This window comes from Littorina saxatilis, unplaced genomic scaffold, assembly GCF_037325665.1.
Source record: "Littorina saxatilis isolate snail1 unplaced genomic scaffold, US_GU_Lsax_2.0 scaffold_1015, whole genome shotgun sequence".
NCBI lineage: Eukaryota > Metazoa > Mollusca > Gastropoda > Littorinimorpha > Littorinidae > Littorina > Littorina saxatilis.
In genome coordinates this window covers 31,096-47,212 of record NW_027128424.1, presented here as the reverse complement: position 1 = coordinate 47,212, position 16,117 = coordinate 31,096, and the positions used below count along the sequence as shown (strand labels likewise).

General features: G+C 43.2%; 1 long non-coding RNA gene across 1 annotated transcript; it reads right to left on the bottom strand.

Moving 5' to 3' along the window:
• Positions 1-11,373: 11,373 nt before the first annotated feature.
• On the bottom strand, positions 11,374-15,651 carry LOC138956771 (uncharacterized). Its single transcript, XR_011452791.1, has 3 exons — positions 14,866-15,651; positions 13,985-14,075; positions 11,374-12,976 (listed from the first exon to the last, which is right to left on the bottom strand). It is a non-coding gene; the product is annotated as an uncharacterized lncRNA (long non-coding RNA).
• Positions 15,652-16,117: the final 466 nt, after the last annotated feature.

Below are 16,117 nucleotides of genomic sequence, written 5' to 3'. Positions count from 1 at the left end.
AAGAGATGACCAGCCGGGTGTGTGGGATCCTGCATGATGGACTAACAGGGGACAAGGGAGTAAAAATGTTGTACACCTGGCATGGGAAGTTAAATTGCTCGTGTTGAGGTGAAGTAATTTATTCGTTATTTATTAGTCAGGGGAGTAACATTTTTGTACGAAATTTTTACTCGGAACTCACCTGTCTTGGGGAGTAATTTTCTCGTGCAATGGGGGAGTGCTTTTTTCGTAAAGGGAGTAACTTTTTCGTACGAAATGTTTACTCCGGAGTAAAAATCTCGTGGAAGTAACTTTCTCGTGTTACGCCGGATTTCCCGCTGTACAGAGAAAGCTCCCAGCCCGTTGGTTGTTGGTATGTGACCAAGGGGAAGAATGCTCTCATCACATGCACAATCATAGCCACATCTGGGATGGTTGATACATTGGTTTCCAAGACTTGCGGTTTACATAACTTTTTTTCACTGGAACTGGAAGGAGTGTCCCTTGAAACCTGTCCTTAACTGGGCGAAGTTGACTTCGAGAAGTATGGGTCTGGGTGGCCGAGTGGTAACGCACTTGCGCTCGGAAGCGAGAGGTTGCGTGTTCAGGCCTGGGTCAGGCCGCAATTTTCTCCCCCCTTTCCTAACCTAGGTGGTGGGTTCAAGTGCTAGTCTTTCGGATGAGACGAAAAACCGAGGTCCCTTCGTGTACACTACATTGGGGTGTGCACGTTAAAGATCCCACGATTGACAAAAGGGTCTTTCCTGGCAAAATTGTTTAGGCATAGATAAAAATGTACATCAAATACCCGTGGGACTTGGAATAAAGTAAAAAAAATTCCATCTCACACGGCATTAAGTCTCAAGCCCGTCCTTAATTGAGCCCGTAGTCGACTACACGAAGCTTCGCGAAGTCTTTATACCAAAAACCCGCAGCTACGGCGTGATACTTTGGACTGCGACGAAGTCTAGTTCCGGTAGCTTCGCGAAGTGAGCTACGGCGTGATACTTTGGACTGCGACGAAGTCTAGTTCCGGTAGCTTCGCGAAGTGAGCTACGGCGTGATACTTTGGACTGCGACGAAGTCTAGTTCCGGTAGCTTCGCGAAGTGAGCTACGGCGTGATACTTTGGACTGCGACGAAGTCTAGTTCCGGTAGCTTCGCGAAGTGAGCTACGGCGTGATACTTTGGACTGCGACGAAGTCTAGTTCCGGTAGCTTCGCGAAGTGAGCTACGGCGTGATACTTTGGACTGCGACGAAGTCTAGTTCCGGTAGCTTCGCGAAGTGAGCTACGGCGTGATACTTTGGACTGCGACGAAGTCTAGTTCCGGTAGCTTCGCGAAGTGAGCTACGGCGTGATACTTTGGACTGCGACGAAGTCTAGTTCCGGTAGCTTCGCGAAGTGAGCTACGGCGTGATACTTTGGACTGCGACGAAGTCTAGTTCCGGTAGCTTCGCGAAGTGAGCTACGGCGTGATACTTTGGACTGCGACGAAGTCTAGTTCCGGTAGCTTCGCGAAGTGAGCTACGGCGTGATACTTTGGACTGCGACGAAGTCTAGTTCCGGTAGCTTCGCGAAGTGAGCTACGGCGTGATACTTTGGACTGCGACGAAGTCTAGTTCCGGTAGCTTCGCGAAGTGAGCTACGGCGTGATACTTTGGACTGCGACGAAGTCTAGTTCCGGTAGCTTCGCGAAGTGAGCTACGGCGTGATACTTTGGACTGCGACGAAGTCTAGTTCCGGTAGCTTCGCGAAGTGAGCTACGGCGTGATACTTTGGACTGCGACGAAGTCTAGTTCCGGTAGCTTCGCGAAGTGAGCTACGGCGTGATACTTTGGACTGCGACGAAGTCTAGTTCCGGTAGCTTCGCGAAGTGAGCTACGGCGTGATACTTTGGACTGCGACGAAGTCTAGTTCCGGTAGCTTCGCGAAGTGAGCTACGGCGTGATACTTTGGACTGCGACGAAGTCTAGTTCCGGTAGCTTCGCGAAGTGAGCTACGGCGTGATACTTTGGACTGCGACGAAGTCTAGTTCCGGTAGCTTCGCGAAGTGAGCTACGGCGTGATACTTTGGACTGCGACGAAGTCTAGTTCCGGTAGCTTCGCGAAGTGAGCTACGGCGTGATACTTTGGACTGCGACGAAGTCTAGTTCCGGTAGCTTCGCGAAGTGAGCTACGGCGTGATACTTTGGACTGCGACGAAGTCTAGTTCCGGTAGCTTCGCGAAGTGAGCTACGGCGTGATACTTTGGACTGCGACGAAGTCTAGTTCCGGTAGCTTCGCGAAGTGAGCTACGCGTAGTCGACTTCGTCCAATTAACCGGCTTTAGGAAACATGAATACACGCATGCAGGAAAAAAAAATATGGGTAGCGCCGTATGTATGGCAGCTCGCTTTCCCCGGGGAGAAAGCAGCCCGAATTTCCATGAGGGTAACCTCACTGGACTATAAATCTTTTCCAATCCAATACTTCGCGAAGCTGGCCGCACGAAGCTTTATCACTAAGTTTTCGGTAAAAAGTCTTCGCGAAGTTGACTCCGGGCTCAATAATATTAAGGACCGCCTTTAACAGAATTGTGGACAAGACATGAAACGTTTCATCGATTTCGGATGGTCTGTCAGCGAATGTTTTTCACTTGGTTTCATCGCAACGGCAAACAAACAGTGCCGGTTTTCACGGCATCTTGTTTGCTGAATCCATCTTTCAATGAAAGCGACTGCGTCATACTTCTGGTCAAATTGAAGAATTCTGTGTGTCTTTTGAATTGCGAGGGCAGACGGTAAACATTCATTTCGTGACAGTTTTCGAACTTGTCTGGGAAAGCATTTGTATCTTGAATTCAAAAAGAATTTTTTTTTTAATTCTTACATCCTTTTCTTGTTCTATGCCATGCCATGGCATGTCCATGCTACCAGTCTTGGGAACTGTAGCACATGGGTTGAGTTTGGAACTATTTTTTTTTTTTAACTAATAATACAGTATGGGTATTCTTTGCTGGGGAGCCATCTCGTTATTCTTGCGTGGGCGGAGTAAAATCCACGAAACGGTCCCAAGAAGTCTCTCTGTCTCTGTCATTGTCTTTGTCTGTCTGTCTGTCTGTCTCTGTCATTGTCTCTGTCTGTCTGTCTTTGTCTATCTGTCTGTCTGTCTCTCTCTCTCTCTCTCTCTCTCTCTCTCTCTCTCTCTCTCTCTCTCTCTCTCTCTCTCTAGAGTACAATGCCCGTCGGTCCGTCTGTCTGTCCGTCTCTCTGAAATTAACTTCTATTTCTTCTAGTGATTGAGTTACTTCTCAATGGGCGAGGGCTGTATGAAAAAAAGAGCATATTTGCATTGCCTATTCTGTCACCCTCGAAACATAAATTTCAATTCAATTCAACTCTCTCCCTCTCCCCCCTCTCTCTCTCTCGTCTCTTTCTCTCTCCCCTCCCTCTCCCGTTCTCTCCCCGTTCCTGAGCTACGCCATCCTTCGTCTACCAGCTAATGAATACTGTACATCTTAAAAATGTACAAACTTGACAATACGTTTGAAGACTTTTTTTGACAACTCAATTATGGGGCCTTTTGTGCAATCCTGCCTGCGAGATCAGATACTGGACAGTACCCGGCGAAAGAAACGCAACTCATTCGCGCCCACTGTTGCAAGTGATTTTTCGTCATTTTCAAATTGTCGTAAAATATGAACCAGATAAAGTACATAAAAAAAGGAAGACAGGTTCGTGGAGGATATTTTACTGGCTGTACGATTAGTGCATACTATGTAATCGTTTTCTTATTTACTTTTTCATAAACTGGGTTATATAGGGTAGGGGTCAAGCGAGTCGTGATTGCAAGCGAACGTGTCACTTCGACACGCTACAAAATTCGTAAAAAGGCATTTTTGAAAAATCACTTGCAACAGTGGGCGCGAATGAGTTGCGTTTCTTTTGCCGGGTACTGCACGTGTAGAACATACATGCTTTCTTATTTACTCTCTCAGTTCTTGCCCCCCCCCCTCCCCTCCAGTGTTGTTCTAATCCCCAGAGGAAGATAGGTCAGCCGGACACCACGTGTTGACAATTTGTATAGGTCCAAATGTCCTGGCTTTTCCCGCTTGATAGGAAAGTTAAGGTCATAAGACCTTCTACGTGTCGAATCTATCGGCTAGGAGTCAGACCAATGCGATCGATCAACATTTGTTCGTCAATGACCGAAGACATATGTCTGGATTGAGGTGCACGAAACGAAAGTTGGTGCAACTTAACCCTTTCGCTGCCAATCAAAACTTGCGTATGTGCATTCCTGACTGCCAGGGAATATTGGAGTTCGGGGTACGGGTGAGAATGTTACGCCGACTGGTAGGATTACATTGGTGTTTTACCCCTCTTCTGACACCAATTGTAACGCGTTACGCCAAAAGACAAATGATTCCCGGGCTGAGATGCACGATAAAGTTGCCACCCAAACGTGAGCCCCCCGCAGTGTTGGATTGGTTGAAACTGAGGTGTACGACAAAGTTGCCACCCAAACGTGAGCCACCCGCAGTGCTGGATTGGTTGAAACTGAGGTGTACGACAAAGTTGCCACCCAAACGTGAGCCACCCGCAGTGCTGGATTGGTTGAAACTGAGATGTGTTGTGATTTCAATCAATCAGAACCCGCGGTTTGGTTCTCTCCCGTTTGGTTGGCTCCCACTTTCGGTTCGTGCCCCTCAGCCCTGTAGTCGTTTTTTTTCCACAAGCACAAACCGCGGGGTCTAATTAGTTGAAATCACAACGAATCTCAATTTCGACCAATCCATCAGCGCGGCTTGCTCCTACCGGGATGGTACTTTGTCGTGCATCCCAACCTTGGGAACAACACTACCCGCCCCCCCCCCCACCCCCCCCCCCCACCCCCCACCCCCCCCCTCACACACCTCCTGTCCTTCCTCGATCACTTCCCATGCTCCGACCAGCACGATCCTGGCGGACTGATCAGTGTCAATTTCCCTGTCATCGCGTGACCACACGAAATAAAATCTTATGTTGCCTTACTCAGAAAATTAATCATTTCGTGCCGCGAAGAGAATAATATCGAAATATATCTGGGCTGGTGGCTAGGAAGTGGTGTATAGTGATTATGTTGTTAATTTTTTTAGTGTCTGTATTTCCATTAATGTCCTTGAATTGTTTTATAGAGCTCTGCGAATGTATGTTGGGTGTACTAGCTTGGCTCATCCCAAACCTGGGCAATACAATAATCTGTATTTTGTACTAGGTTCGCAAAGAATGTCTTGTGTACGGTCACTGGCTGATAGAAGTCCGAAAGTAACCGATTGTGACATAGGGAAGACGATGCGATGACCTTTTGTCGTTGACACACACACGAGAGAGAGAGAGAGAGAGAGAGAGAGAGAGAGAGAGAGAGAGAGAGAGAGAGAGAGAGAGAGAGAGAGAGAGAGAGAGAGAGAGAGAGAGAGAGAGAGAGAGAGAGAGAGAGAGAGAGAGAGATCCGTAAAGTAAACCGATAATTGAGCAATATCTATCATTCTAATGTGTATTAACTGAATTTGTTGCACCCCTTTCCACTCTATTCATCCAAAATCTCCCCCTCCTCAATCCTAATTTTTACGTATGTACACACAGTAAACACACCCGAACACTTTTTCTGTGTCAGTCTCATTCTCATAAACTCGGACATATCTGCCCAATTTGGACTTTTCATGAACCTTCTATATAAAGAGCAAAACGAACTGATTAAACCTTGCAAATATAAACATTAATTTAAATACGACAAATTCAAATTTATCATCATAATGTGTACAGAACCTTTGACATTACTCCTTCACAGGGGACAATAACTTTTCGTTATCGGATCCGCGTGCAAGAGGCTATTGAAATAGTTCATGAATATGTAAATGGAACTACTTTATCAATGTTTTTGATCGAAACATACGTCTTTCCTGACCCCAACATTCACGAACAGATCGCGTTTTTATTTCTCCTTGCCTAGTTCCATCTCGGACGCAAATATTTGTCCAATCAAGTTTACTTTTTATCGAGAGTCCGAGACGTGAGCAGACGACAACATGCCGTTGCTATGGTGAAGCGCGCCAAAACAACCAAACCGACTGTAGAGCCTCGGTGTTGCGAATCTTTCCAATCATTCGCCAGTCACGTAGATAGGAAACGAACATGTATCATTTTTGTGGGATAATTATACAAGTAGGCAGGAATTTGTCACTTAACACCTATCATCAGTGAAATGGGGTTGGCACGAATGACTGAAGAGTCAAGGTTGAGAACTGAACGGCCATGATTTCTTGTGGACCCATGAACAACTTTAGCGTGTCATCAAATATCTCGTATTGTGCAAAGAAGAACAAATATCTGTCAATAGATAGTTTTTATGGGTGAATAAATGAGTGGTGTTAGTTACAGGGCTTGGGTATTTGAGGGCTAAGTTGGGGTGGGGTGCGGGTGGGATTGGTTGGGGTGGGGTGGGGGGTGAGGTCGGGTTGAGGCATGAGTGTTTGAGTTGAAGAAAAGGAGGGCTGAAGAACAACACACAAATCGACCAAACTGACAAGTCATTGGACACATTTTACGCTGCATACCCGATATACACAACACAACCACTGAGCAAAATCAGCCATAGAGACCAGGGACGGACTACCGGGGGGGTTATGGGGGTTGCGCAACACCCCCTAGCCTAAACATGTACCTCACTTATTTAAAACATTGTTTATTATTGTTTATTGTATGCCGTTTCATGCAAGGAGCGACCATTTTCCTATCTCAGAATATGACCTACCCAGGGAAACATCCCCCTGGACAACCACTGGCAACCCCCCCTCCTCTTAGCCTAGTCCGGCCATAGAGAATCAACACACAAGTACCTGTTGTACACAGAGCTTTTTTAAAATGACAAGACACAGAATTCCAGGGAAGAATAGAAACATGCTATTGCTATCAGGAAACACGGGGAACAGTCAGATAACTCTCACAACAACCAAACAGAGTTATCATTTTCTCCAACACTGACAACAGAAGCGAGGACTGTCTACATTTGTGCTCGATAATCGGGTGCAAATCCACCCTCTTATTCCGTACCCGTAACCACTGCTGCCGTGTAAGTTTCGCGTGGCTCATAAATAAGATTTCCCTCTGATTTCAATTTGCAATTCGTCAAAGGTTTTGACTGTCGCCCTGGTGGCAACCTGTTGTTGCTCTCTAGGTTTCAATTAATACCGTATGGGGGGTGTGGGGCTGTATATTGTAGGGTTGTGTATACGTAGTGCAGGGTAACATGTTTTGAATAACGGATTTGGGTAATCCTGAACATAGAAGTGTTAAAGGTAAATTTCTTCTGGTGTGAGCGATTTTGTATCGACCGAATATTGGATTTTCCTTCTTTGAGCTTTGTGACGTCAGAGTCCAACTAAAACTCATATTTAGGCGGTTGGCCGAGACTACAAAAGTGTGCATGCATAATGTGTGTGTTCATACGGAAAAACAACAAGTCGCGTAAGGCGAAATTACTACATTTAGTCAAGCTGTCGAACTCACGGAATGAAACTGAACGCACTGTATTTTTTCACCAAGACAGTACAGCTTCGTCAATCCCCGCGAGAAGGAAATCGCTCACCTCCCACGTGCAAAACGCAGTGAAACTAACACGCCAGAATAGCGCGGCAGCGTATTGTGCTAAGCAGGAAAGCGCTTTTTTCTGTATACTTGTTAACTTTCTGAGCTTGTTTTGAATCCAACCTATCATATCTATATGTTTTTGGAATCAGAAAATGATAAAGAATAAGATGAAATCATTTTTGGATCGATTTCTTAAATTTTAATCGTAAGACTAATTAATCTATTTTCGTTAATTGTGATCACATTTTAAGAGTAAACATGACATATGTATATATTTTTAGATTCAGAATGTGATGCAGAATACGATGCAATCAATTTTAAATCTGTTTGCGAAAAATCGATTTTAATGACAACTTTAATGAGCAAACTCATCAATTAATTGTTAAGCCTCCAAGCTGAAATGCAATACCAAAGTCCGGGCTTCGTCGAAGATTACTTGACCAAAATTTCAACCAATTTGGTTAAAAAATGAGAGCGTGACAGTGCCGCCTCAACTTTCACGAAAAGCCGGATATGACGTCATCAAAGACATTTATAAAAAAAAATGAGAGAAAAAAACCGTCTGGTGATACCATACTCAGAATCTCTCATGTCAAGTTTCATGAAGATTGGTCCAGTAGTTTTCTCTGAATCGCTCTACACACACACACACACACACACACACACACACACACACACACATACACCACGACCCTCGTCTCGTTTCCCCCCTCTACGTTAAAACATTTAGTCAAAACTTGACTGAATGTAAAAAGGAATTCGAACCAAAATGGATCGACACACAAATGTTTTTTGTTTTTTTTACACTTAAATAAGACATTTGACACAGATCTCGACAGTCAGAAAAATAAAAGGAGTTCCATCGGCATCGATCGATACACAAATGTTGTTTTTATTTTTGACCAAAATATGACATTTCACACAGATGTCGAAAGTCATTGTTCACCTCGACCACTATAGCGCGGTCCCGGAGGAACACTGACCTGTCTCGGTCAAAGGTCATATACAGTATTATGGTTAAAAATACAAATAAGGTATGATCTAAATCACCACAGATCCGTCGGTACTGTTTTCAGAAAATCGTCTGCTATGATCTGTACCGAAGGGCTGAGAAAACTTCCACAAGTCATCATTTCATTGAAATGAGCGCGACAAAAAGATTTTGTGTCCGCAAGAAATGTTCCTTCTAAGTACAAGAATGCGAACCTCCTGACTTTCGGACCCGCAAAATTTCACTGAGGGGGTCCCTCTTCTTGTTCTTGTTCTTGTTCTGCGTTCCCGTCGCGATGCTAGACTGGCAAGGTTGTTGATGTGATGCAGTCTGCCGTTCGCCGCAGGGACTCCGCTGGGCCCCACAGTTTCAACTTCAGGTCCACCGTCATCCTGAACTCAGGTAAAATGACTTACTTTCCTTCGGGTCTCATTTATCCCTGACAGGATGCCTTTGTTTTCTTTCTCTGGAGAGGAAATCGATTTTAACATTAGAGCTTTTCGTAATGTGTTATTGATATAAGCAGATTCGCGACCGTCGATAATGATTTTTCATGGTGTTGTGTAATTTTTAGATGACAAAGGAATTGATATGTAAGACAGTTTCAAGCGAGCTATCTTTTGCGGGTGTACGGTATTTACTGTGCAAACAGATCTAAATATGGCAAAAGTGTCACGTGATAATCAACTTTGGCTACGAAGCAGACGACACTTTTTTCCGTAACCAGTTGGGAGTGATGCAACAATATCACGGTCTCCTTCCCACAGCAGTCTCAACATTTCGACTTGTTTTAACCTTAGAACGATGTCTTTATCATAACTGTGAAGAACAGAACGGAGATCACTGTCGAAGTCGGCCAATCTGCAATCACTTTCGTCTCAGTTCGTCTATTCCCAGAAACATTAGCAAAAAACATGGGAGATAACTCTGTATTCTTATTTTGATAGATTCCGCGCAGTAATTTTGCATCCGGTCAGAGAGATATGGGCATGGCTCAGAAATGGCGTCGAACTTAACTTTTCCCTTCAGTTCGACTTTATTCCTAGATTAACATATATATATGCTATGATTAAACTTTGAAATAAACAGAACACAGTTAGAGCTAAAGCATAGGTCGGCGTTGATTGTTTTGCTTGTGCCGTTTTGCTTGTTTGCTTGTTTTGCTTATTGTCTGCTTTGTAGACGTATGGCTCGCCATTTTTGCCGGAGCTAAATTGTGAAACGTGTTTTGATACAATATGGAACGGGGCTTTTTCCTGCATTGATATTATAATTGTGATATGGTTGTGTATGGAGGTAGGGCTATTTCATATAACCCATGTGCGAACCTGACAAAAGCCGAGTTCTTTTCCAGGCTTATGGGGGCTTATGTGTGCTTACCTGTGCACTCTACTGTCCTGTCGGGGATCTCGACGACTGGTTGCTTTGGAGCTTTGGGGATGGCCTGGGGAAGTATCCAGCGTATGGAGTCTTCTTGTCACCAGCATCACGCCTCACCATTGTGGTGTAGCTGGTTCTGGTTGAGGGTGTGTGTATCACCTTGAGGATACGTGGCTCGTCGCCACGTGGTCATCGGTCTCGTCGTCGTTCGGACGACCATCGAATGGTGGGGAGTTGGGAAAAGTGTGCGTCACTTGGCGTGGTTCGTCACCGCGAGAACTCCTATCATATTGTCGCTGGACAATTTACGAACTTGTTTTCCTCTCGTCGTAAGGACGATGCATTTCAGCTGAGATTTCGGAGCGAAATCGTGTGAACTTGTCTTCTAGACGGGAAACTAATCGAACATCATGATTGTGTAGCCAGGGTATTACGTCTACTACTTTAATCGATTGTATTTTGTTGAAAATTGGGATTGTGTTTGTGAGCTAGGAGTGAGTGAGTTAGTGTGGTGTGGGTGTGTTGGTGTCTGTTGTAACTGCAAGAGTAATTAACTGGGAAATTCGTACTTAAATAATTGTTGATTGTTTGTTTTTTTGGATTAAATTTTGAATGTTAAAAAAAAAAAAACACAGTTAGAGAGAAAAATGGTCATATTTTGTGATGTTTGGGTCTTGTTTCCTCTTAAGTTAAAATATTTTAAGCGCGAGCGAATAAAGTGCAAAGTTTTGACTACGAACAAAAATTCTGTGACACTGTAAGGGACAAGTACGATCAATTTAAAATAACAACATGGTAAACCCCACAGGAATCAACCACACACCATTCAACAAGAGGAAGCCCTGTGTCTGTTACACGCGTAATTGTCTGCAGTAAACATGTCATCATGTCCGTTTGTAACACAGACTCAAGGCGTTGAGCGTTGCTAGGCAGACTTTTATGCAGGAAATGCGAGGTCAACAAAAAGGTTTTATTTAAAGGCACAGTGCAGCTCACAGCCTTCGTTTTGCGTTTTTGTTGCAGCTGAGTGCATTTACAGTTCAAAAATCCTCCTATGGTTGTAAAACAAACCCAAAGCTACCCAACGACGACATCTGTGAAGCTCGACAATTTCTTGTTCACGCGAGTGCATAAATTAACCTAGTTATTACGTGGTGTCAAAGAAACTACAATGGGAAGAAGGATAACTTCCTCATTGGGCATGCTTAGAAATGAGAATGGCTAAATATGAGTTATTCCCCTTTGCTGCATGCTGACCAGACTGTCTCCTGCTTTGTTATGACTAGTACAGTCGATCTTTCTCATGTTGTGACTTGCTTTATTTTCACATTTTCGGTATTTAAAACAGCAAACACACACACACACACACACACACACACACACACACACACACACATACACTGAAGAAGTTTCCATTCTGATTCGGTTATTTTATTTGGTGCTATATGTTTGCTTCACATTGTTTCTTTTTTTTACATTGCTTGAGGTATCCCCATTCGCTAAACACATCCATAATGCATGCATGGCTCATTCGAAAGAGGGCAACTGAACAACTGATGCCCAATAGCAATAAATACTGAACAACTGAACAATAAATAGCAATAAAATGATGACAGTGCCAAGTTTTTAAGTACAAAGTGAAATCATGTGACTGGACAAAGGCACAATTACAAAATACAAATAAAAAAATCGTGGCCCATTTTAAATTAAGTTCTCAGCTCATGGGGAAGCATAAGATGACCCTAGAAACCGAAATTAGGAGACCTCCCGCCCCCAGGGCAGACTACAAAAAAAAAAGGGGGGGGGGGGTAATTTGTGAAAAAGTATAAAAGGAATCAAAAACTGTATACATGTATTTAGTTAATACCCCAAAAAGTTGTATAGTATATACAATGTCAGACCCTAAAGAAAGTTTGTTAGTCATTGCTTAGGCAAAACAAAGCAAAATAGTCTGTTTACGGTATCCCGACCAACCCTATTATTTTTCCCCGCCAACCCTAGACCTTTTTTTTGGCATTTGGAGAAAAAGAAAAAGAAAAAAAATCAATTTTGTTCCTGTTTTTTTGCAAAATAATTTAAAAAGATGGTTATAAAATTTTTTTTTAGAAAAGCCGACCTACCGACCCTCTTTTTGTGTGCCTATGTTACTGTAAACAGACCAAAAGGTACATCAAAAACAACACACCAGGGATGCTACTCTCCCCTTAAAAATAGCCATGGGTCATAGGTGTGACGTTTGAATCTTTTAGCTAAATAAAACCATAGGCAATTGATCGGAAATATCAGGAAAAATCTTACAAGTTTATTATTTGTTTGCTTGGACCAATCCTCTTGCCGAAGTGTTTTACAGTAAAAATTGATTTTACGTCAAAAGTATCACAGGAATATCGAATGTTGAGGTAAGGCTGGGATAGCCAAGTTCAAGAATAACGGAAGGTGACTGTTGAATCTTTTTGAAAATGTATAAAAATATAGATGGTAGGCAATTCAAAATTAAAAAAAGGACTCTCGGAGCATGGACTTTTGAGTCAAAAATTAAAGAAGGCTCTATGAGCCGAAGTACATGTTTTGTCTCTTTTTTTTTATTTTGAATTCCCTACGATCTATATTTTGATACAATTTTGGACCCTCTTTGTACGGAGAGAGTTGGCAATTGTTAATCACATTCTCTCATCTCATCGACTCTCCTTCGGCTCCTTGGTAACATGCGTTCCGTCTCTGCCAGGAATGGACACAGCAGCAGATAACCGGTAAATATGTAACAGGCATAAATGGCAAAATAGCTCGCCTCGCCTGATAATATATGAGACAACTGTTCTATTACAAAGTCTTTCTTGGGAGGCTTGGCTAATTTACTCGCTCGTTTTACACGGGGTTCCATCGTTTTCTTTTCTAATCGGAAAACCTTGCTCCTCAGTTTGTTGACCTTCTGCCGAAGTTCCGCTTCACGAGGGGATGGGGAGGATGACGACTTTGATGCTTTACATCCTATGTCCTCCAGGATCGCCTGAATGTCATCTAAAAAAGAAAACACACACACAAAACACACATAAAATAACATAACCATAACAAGTTACAACCTGGAAGAAATTAAAACATGTGTAATTCAATCACAAAATGAAAATAAACAATAGCGTAGGAAGGCAGGCCAGAAATGAAGTGTATTAGCAACTATGGATTCGATGTGGAACAATGATGGAATTGACCTTGTTTGGTACTGAATGGGTGAGGCCATTAGAACTGTACCCACGGAATACGCGCTATATAAGCTTTATATTGATTGATTGATTGATTGATTAGGACAACAGTACCAGGTAAACTCCTCACACACCATGCCTCTTTCTTTCTTTCTTTATTTGGTGTTTAACGTCGTTTTCAACCACGAAGCTTATATCGCGACGGGGAAAAGGGGGGGGGGGGGGGGGGGGAGATGGGAATAGAGCCACTTAATTGTTTCTTGTCAAACCATGCCTCTAACAGGATATGTTTCCCATCTTTACGTGTGGGAACTACAGGTACAATTTCATCCATCCATGCATCCGCCCTATACAGCTTCTTCTTCTTCTGCGTTCGTGGGCTGAAACTCCCACGTGCACTCATTTATTTGCACAAGTGGAATTTTATGTGTATGACCGTTTTTACCCCGCCATTTAGGCAGCCATACGCCGCTTTCGGAGGAAGCATGCGGGGTATTTTTGTGTTTCTAAAACCCACCGAACTCTGACATGGATTACAGGATCTTTTTCGTGCGTATTTGGTCTTGTGCTTGCGTGTACACATGAAGGGGGATAAGTCACTAGCAGGTCTGCACATAAGTTGACCTGGGAGATCGGAAACATCTCCACACTTAACCCACCAGGCGGCCGCGACCGGGATTCGAACCCTCGACCTTCCGAGTTAATAGACCGACGTCTTACCACCCCGCCCCAGCGCCCGTCACCCTATACAGCGATTATCAACTATGTAATGGATGGGTTTAAACATTTTTTGATGTCAGGGTGTTCTTCATGGTTAAAAATCTCTTACCTGGTTGAACAATTTGTGTATCAGGCGACAGGTCGGTGCTGGCTTCATTTGTAGCTACCCTTTGCGATGGTGGCTTCCTCCCACTAGCAACCTGCAAATTGCACAGCTCTTTAACTGACAAACTCACAACCAACACCCAGTCACAATGAAACATTTCTCCCAATTTCATGGCATTGGTCTTAGGCCACACACAAAAAGTGTATGTTTCTGGTAAGGCAAAACAAAAAATAATCTGTTTACGGTATCCGGACCGACCCTATTTTTTTCCCACCGGCCCTAGACTTTTTGGGGGCATTAAAAAATAAAATTAAAATATTCAGATGGCTAAAATACAAAACTAAAAAGCCGACCTACCGACGCTATTTTTGGGGGGCCTATGTTACCTTAAACAGACTTTTTTGTGACCTAACATGACTAAAGGTGGAGATTTTTTTTCTAACTTTTTTTTTAAAACCATCTTTTAAACTATTTTGTTGAAAAACAGGAAAACAATTGATTTTCGAATACCCCTTTTATTTTTGAAAATGCAAAAAAAAAAAAATGTCTAGGGTCGTCGGGAAAACATAGGTAGGGTCAGGTGACCAGAAACATACAACTTCTTTGTTGTTGACGCCGACCCTATACCTTTTTTGCCATTTGGGGCTGTTTTTTTGCAAAATAAGTTCATCATATCATCATAATCAGGACGTCGATCCAAAATAAGTAACTTTTTTTTGTTGGCCTTATCATTTTTTTGCGCTAAATGCAAACAGGCATTATTTGATGGGAACAATGCTGTTGTTTTCAATTCTTACATCAGCCTCAAACTTGTCATTACTCAACCTGCATTTAATAGTGTGCTTCTTTGGTTTGCAAAAACCTAAAACCAATAAATAAATAACCTTCGGTGGTGGATTGGGCACTGCAAACAATGTCGGGACAGCATTCCACACAAGTGATCCTCTCTGCAGGATTGTTTTACTGGTTGGCCTCAAAGTGATCAGTACAAAGCTTGAGACCTTGAACAGCAGCTGGCTGCAGCTTTTCAAAGTCCTCTCGCCTTGTGAATTGCATCCATATTCTGCACCTAGTTTGACAATAAAAACAACAATGTTATTGTTAAACTAAGCAAAAAGGAAAGACAAAGAAAGCTAAATCAGATCTTCAGTCTAAATCTAACGCTCTGCCTGAACGCAAAACGGATGAGTGATGTACCTTTGTACTGTAGTTTTCCCGTAAGCAAGGTTTGATAAAGGTTTCGGCAAATATGCCCACGGGTTTGTCATCAAGTGTAAACTGTTGTTTTGTACTGACTGCTGACTCACACTCACAGTCGTAAGTACTCGCTGACGCTGTAGTCTACTGAGTGAGTTGACTCGAGCCATTGCATTCTCATTCTGAAGAAGGTAAACCTGATGAAATAATCACTGCACAACCCACCTTTTTTCTTCTGTAGGGAACTTGTGGAAAGTTTTCCCGAAGCAGCTCTGTTTGTAACGGGCGTTCTTGCAACAAAAAGCCGAGCACAATTATTTACCACCACCTCGCACACGATCGGTACCTACGCGATCCGCCATTTTGTTTTCGCCGCCAGCATGTGACTAGGGACGATAACCCACAAACACTTTTTCGCATTTTCTTCGCAAGTTCCACGTCTTCCTTTTGTACAGTGTTTGGTGGTGTTTGGTCGGAGTTCGATTCAACTGAGTGATTCCGGCCTCCATTTTGTTTTACACAAACTCATGTTGACGTCTGACATAGTTTGCTAGTGACGTGTCTTTTTGTGCATGATATGGTGATCTACCTGATCTAAATTTAGATCCAAAAATAGGCCAAGACCAGCCGGGTCCGAGTACGAAATTAATTCGTAAAAAAATCGCAGTTCTTGACTCTTTGGGTGCAAGTCAATGAAACTTGGTAGTTCTTCAAACGGATAGAGTGATTCATTTTATGGACGGGCTTTTTTTTAGATGAAAGGAAAACCGAGAAAGACATAGTCTTTTATTTGGCAACCATTGCCACTGGAATGGCTTGCATGCATTAACTATTGAAAGCCAGCCATGCGTTCTTATTGATACGTTTAATCAACATGCAAGGTCAGAGTTCATGCCAACAGCTATACCAGTGCCTTTCATTTTCCAATCTCTCTTTCGA